This window comes from Panthera uncia (assembly GCF_023721935.1).
Source record: "Panthera uncia isolate 11264 chromosome B3 unlocalized genomic scaffold, Puncia_PCG_1.0 HiC_scaffold_1, whole genome shotgun sequence".
NCBI lineage: Eukaryota > Metazoa > Chordata > Mammalia > Carnivora > Felidae > Panthera > Panthera uncia.
In genome coordinates this window covers 16,590,101-16,596,100 of record NW_026057582.1, presented here as the reverse complement: position 1 = coordinate 16,596,100, position 6,000 = coordinate 16,590,101, and the positions used below count along the sequence as shown (strand labels likewise).

General features: G+C 34.2%; 1 pseudogene; it reads left to right on the top strand.

The window, feature by feature from the left end:
* The first annotated feature begins 3,624 nt into the window (after nt 1–3,624).
* On the top strand, nt 3,625–4,619 carry LOC125908977 (40S ribosomal protein S3a-like; annotated as a pseudogene).
* Nucleotides 4,620–6,000: the final 1,381 nt, after the last annotated feature.

Genomic DNA, 6,000 nt, shown 5'->3' with positions numbered 1-6,000 from the left:
CTGCTATCGTAATCCTACCACAGAGGAAAATCAAAAGACATCAATAGGGGAAAAAAGTACTAGCCAATAGATCTCATGAATATGGATGTAAAAATCCTCAGGAACACATTCGCAAATAAACCCAGCCACACACACAAAAATGATTGTATGCACGCCATGCCCACATGAGGTTTATCTCAGGAATGGAAGGTTGGTATAAATATCCCAAAATCAACTAATGTAATGCACCATATTAATAAACTAAAGTACCAAACCTCATGATCATATTGATAAATGCACAAATACATTTTGAAAAATCTTTTATCCATGGACGGTGATTTTCAACAAATTAGGAATAGAAGAGAACTTCCTAAAACTGATAAAGAGTCTCTATAAAAGTCCTATAGCTAAAAAAGCTATAGCTTTTTCCTGATTTTAGGGGGAAGCATTTGGTGTTTCACTGCTAAAGTGAAAATTTTAGTTTCAAATGGTAAAATACCAAATGCTTCCCTCTTAAGATCAGGAAAAAAGCAAGGATGCCTGCTCTCAACACTTTTATTCAACACTGCATGCATTGAAGGTGTATAGGTAGTGAAATAAAACAGAAAAACAGAAGAAAATGATAAATAAATAAATGGTATCTAAATTGGAAAGAAAGAGATAAGATTTTTTATTTGCAGATGACCTGATTCTGTATGTAGAAAATCCAAATAAATCACAAAAAACTACTAAAGCTTTAAAATAATGTCAGTATCAAGATCACAGGATTTAACATCAATATAGAAACATTAATTAAATTTCTGTACTAGCAGTGAACATTTGCAAATGAAATAAGACAAACAATTCCATTCACAATTGCATGAAAAATGAATAAAATATTTAGAAGTAACATTAACAAAAGCAGTACAAGACTTGTGTTCTGAAAATTACAAAATGCCTCTGCGAGAAGGAAGATTTAAATAAATGGAGAGGCATTCCATGTCCATGAATCAGAAGACTAAATGTATTAAGATGGCAATTTGTCACGAATTGATCTATAGATATAATTAAGTCACTTTCAAAACCCCAGCAGGCCTTTGTGTTGGTGGAAATTGACAAGTTGTTTTTAAAGTTTATAGGGAGGGGTGCCTGGGTAGCTTAGTCAGTTGAGTGTCCGCCTTTGGCTCAGGTCATGATCTTACAGTGTGAGTTCGAGCCCAGAGTTGGGCTTTGTGCTAACAGCTCAGATCCTGGAGCCTGCTTCAGATTCTGTGTCTCCCTCTCTCTCTGCCCCTCCCCTGCTCATGCTCTGTCTGTCTCAAAAATAAATAAAAGCATTCAAAAACATTTTAAAGTTTATAGGGAAATGCAAGGGACCCAGAGTAGCCAAAACTACTTGACAGGAGAATAATGTCAAACACTTAACATTTTCCAATTTCAAAACTTGCTATAAATCTACACGAAGCAAGGCAGCATGGTCCTGGTATAAGGATGGACTTATAAGATAAATTGAACAAAAATGAGTTCAAAATTAAACTCTTCACATTAATGGTAAAAAAGAACAAGGCCACAGTTAGATTTTATGGGTTTAAATTTTTTGTCCAGTAACAATCACCTGGTTGGTTTATTTTATTCTTTAGGCTTATTTATTTATTTTAAGAGAGACAGAGAGTGAGTGGGGGGAGGGGTAGCCATAGAGGGAGAGAGGGAGAGAATCCCAAGCAGGCTCCATGCTGTCAATGTAGAGCCTAACGCATGGCTTCAACTCACAAAACCAAGAGATCATGATCTGAGCCAAAATCAAGAGTCCAACGTTAAACCTACTGAGCCACCCAGGCGCCCCACCAGGGAGGTTTATAAAGCACATAGTTACCTAGTAGCAGGACCAAACAAAAAGAAACGCATAAAATTTGAGAGTCTTACATCATTTGATTTATTTCAAAATTACATTAAAGTAATGCTAGTTGTAGGACAGTGTCAAAGATAAACACCACCATACGTTAATTTCAAGGAGAACAGATTTTATTCAGTAACTACGGATTGTAGGGGCAAGTGCTGAGCTCCATTCTATTTGTTCAGAGGTGATGGGATGTTTGAAAAGAGAATAGAGAGGAGGGAGTGGAAATTTCAGGGGCTCCAGCAGTCAGGGAAGTGAAAACTCACAAAAAGCAGAGGGAGGTGGTCCAAGTGAAACCCATCTGGGTTTTCTAACTGGCACTTACCAAATGTAAGCCTCTCCCTTTGCACAGAGACTGGGAAACAGGGGCCCTATCCTCAGACATTGGCAGCAACAGAGTAAATTCTTTTGGCAGCCTTGAGTTTGCTCAAGCAGGTACTTGAAGAGGGTCTAGAGACACCCTAAGGGTACTGACTTGAGCTGTTACAAACTATAGTAATGTTTGCTCAGGTCTTTATAGGCCAAGATGGAGGCATAGTAGAAAAAAATCTGACTAAGGTTTGGTCAAGGAGATAATCATCATCAGCAAGGATTTTAAAATGTACTCTGTAAACCACCTACACGAGAACTTTGGAGTAATTATTGGAAACATGATTTTTGAATCTTACCCAGAGTTATTAAATTAAAATATTTTGTTTAGGACCCAAAACATATTAGAAATCAACCCAGATGATTCAGACATAAATGAAAGTTTGAAAACCACCTGTTGAGAGTGACCAAGTTTTGGAAATGGATATGCACTGTAATTTTCACAACTGCTTAGATGAAAACAAACATGAGGATATAATAATGATAGCAAACATACATTAAGAATTTAAATATGTGCCAGGCTTGTTTTAAGAATTTTACATGTATCAACTCAATCCCATATTACGTTTGGAATATTGATTTTAATGATAAAGAAAACTATACACAGAGAGGTAAAGTAATTTACGTAAGGTCATATAGCAGAGCAAGAATTCAAACCCAGAAATTTTGCCTCCAGAGGCTATATTCTAAGTCACTATATTATATATTTAATTGTGACATGATGATCAACAACCTATTTCCAACATTCTTGAAAAAATTTCGTATGGAGATAGGAATGTGGTGGTCTTGCTAAATTTGACAAGACTTATTTTTGTGAAGTATTTGGGAGAGAGGGTGAAAGGCAGACTGCACCAGCTTAAAGTTAAGATGGTCAAAGAAAATAGAAAGAAAAAGTAAATATAAAAGAAAATGTATTAAATTATAAAGTAAGCATCTTTCCCTCTATTTGTAAAGGAAACCAATAAAGTAAAATTTAATTTTTGGAAAACATAACAAAATAAATAAGAATTTAGTAAGACTAATTAAGGGGGAAAAGTGATAAGTCTATACTATCAGAAAGATATGAGAAAGATATTATGCTTGGCTGGCATAGTTGGTTAAGCATATGATTCTTCATTGCGACTCAGGTCATGATCCCAGGGTTGTGGAATCAAGCCCCATGTCTGGCTCTGCACTGACAGTGTGGAGCCTGCTTGGGATTCTCTCTCTCCTCTCTCTGCCTCTCCCCTGCTTGTGCATGTGCTCTATGTCTCTTTATCTCTGTCAAAATAAATAAATAAACTTTAAAAATATATAAGATATTAAAGATAGAGCTTGAAGATATTCAGATGTTAAAGACATTAGAAATGTAAAGAATATATGTTTCACCAGAGCAAGGGCCTAATGAAAGGTGGCAAAAGGGAGCCCAGAAGAGAGTAGTTGATCCATTTTCTAAGAAAGATTGGTATGATGTGAAAGCACCAGCTATGTTCAATGTAAGAAATATTGGAAAAACACAAGTCGTGAGAGCTCAAGGAAGCAAAATTGAATCTGATGGCCTCAATGGTAGTGTTTTGGAGGTGAGCTTTGCTGATCTGCAGAATGATGAAGTTACACTTAGAAAAATCAAGCAAATTGCTGAGGATGTACAGGGAAAAAACTGTCTGACTAATTTTCATGGCATGCGTTTTAACCCTGACAAAACGTGTCCCATGGTCAAAAATGGTAGACCGTGATTAAAGCTCATGTTGATGTTAAGACTACCGATGGTTATTTGCCTTGTGTATTTTGTGTTGATTTTACTAAAAAAATGCAACAATCAGATTTGAAAGACTTCTTATGCTCAGTTCCAACTGGTCCACCAAATTTCGAAAAAAGATAATGCATATCATGACCTGAGAGGTGCAAATGACTTAAAAAAAAAAAAAAGTCAATCAGCATCAGACAGCATCAAAAAGAGACATAGGAGGGGCGCCTGGGTGGCTTGGTCGGTTAAGCGTCGGACTTCGGCTCAGGTCATGATCTCACGGTCAGTGGGTTCGAGCCCCGCGTCGGGCTCTGTGCTGACAGCTCAGAGCCTGGAGCTTGTTTCGGACTCTGTGTCTCCCTCTCTCTCTGCTCCTCCCCTGTTCATGCTCTGTCTCTCTCTGTCTCAAAAAAATAAATAAACGTTAAAAAAAAAAATTAAAAAAAAAAAAAAAAGAGAGACATAGGAAAAGCTTATAAATCTACTTATCCACTCCATGATATCTTTGCTAGAAAAGTAAAAATGCTGGAGAAGCCCAGGTTTGAACTGGGAAAGCTTATGGACCTTTCTGGTAAAGGTAGTAGTTCTGGAAAAGCGACTAGAGATGAGACCAGTGCTAAAACTGAACAAGCTGATGGGTCTGAGCCATCAGCCCAAGAATCTGTGTGAAATTCAGACATTTAATGGTGACAGATAAAAAAATCCTATTGGTGAAAATAAATAAACAAATAAATAAATAAACAAATAAAATTGAAACTGTATATTAATCTGACAATTTAGATGCTGCAATTTGAGGAAAATATAACTTAACAGTACTAAAAGGAGAAATAGACAAATCTCAATAGCATTGTTTTTCTTTTCAGAACATTACATTCATTATTTTAATAATCTCACAATAATCTCCCGATTTAGATGATTTCACTAGCAAATCTTTCAAAATATTTAAGAAAGGGAAAAATACAAAATCTTCTATTTAATAAAGATAAAATCATTCTTAGATCCTTTTTTTTGAAGTGAGGATAATCTTTATATCAAACCCTATCAAGGACATTAAAAGAAAAACTATAGATCAATTTCTCTAATATATATTATTTCACAAATCTAATAAAATATTAGCAAATTGAATCCAGTAATACCAAAAGTGGGGTTAAAATGAGCTGAAAGTCTTCATTCTTTTTACCTGTGTGAGATACTTACTTGGTAAATACCAAGAAAATTACTTATTTCTTAAAAGTTTAGAAAAGTAATAAAATTGGAGTCTTACGCCATTAAAAATTATTTTAATCATTGAATGTCGTTCTACCTATATATTTTTGTTTTTTTGATTTTTGGACCAAGTGTTTTCAATTTTCTTTTTTTTTTTTTATTACTGACATTTCTTTAAGTCAATTGACTACTCAAATTTTTCACATTTTCTTTATTAAAATTTTATATCTAAAGAGTTATGTGTTACATATGCTATTTTTATTCTATTGGTTACAATTAAATCTTTAACAAAATTACTTGAAAAAAGATAAAAACAATTTCATGATTAAGTTTATCTAGAAAGGAGTTTTTAAGAATATTTTATTTTTTAAAGAATATTTTAAATATTATCACTCCTTAACATCATCCATTTCATCATTGTTTAGTATTTTAGTTGCTCTTTAGGATTTATCCGCCCAAAATTAATCATCATTTTTATTATGCACATCACTGTCGATAGTTACTTATGTTTATTACTGTTTACTAATTTTAACTGCTTTTCAGATTCTTTCTTTCCTTCTGGATTTATTTCCCTCTTTCTGAGGTCGAGAGTTTAGGACACTTTTTAACTATGCATTATAATAGCAAAACTAAATTTTAGTTAGGTTTAAAATAACTAAACTCTTGAACTCAATTTTTTTTTTCTGAAAAACAACTGGTGTAGTTTAGTTATCATCTACTTTTCTCTTTGGTGTGATTTACGATTTTCTTTTTAGTTGTATTTTTTAATTCTATTCCAAAGTGTTCAGACGTAGATTTGCTTTTGGTGTAGTCCTTGAATTGGTATTTTGATTTAACCTCAGGT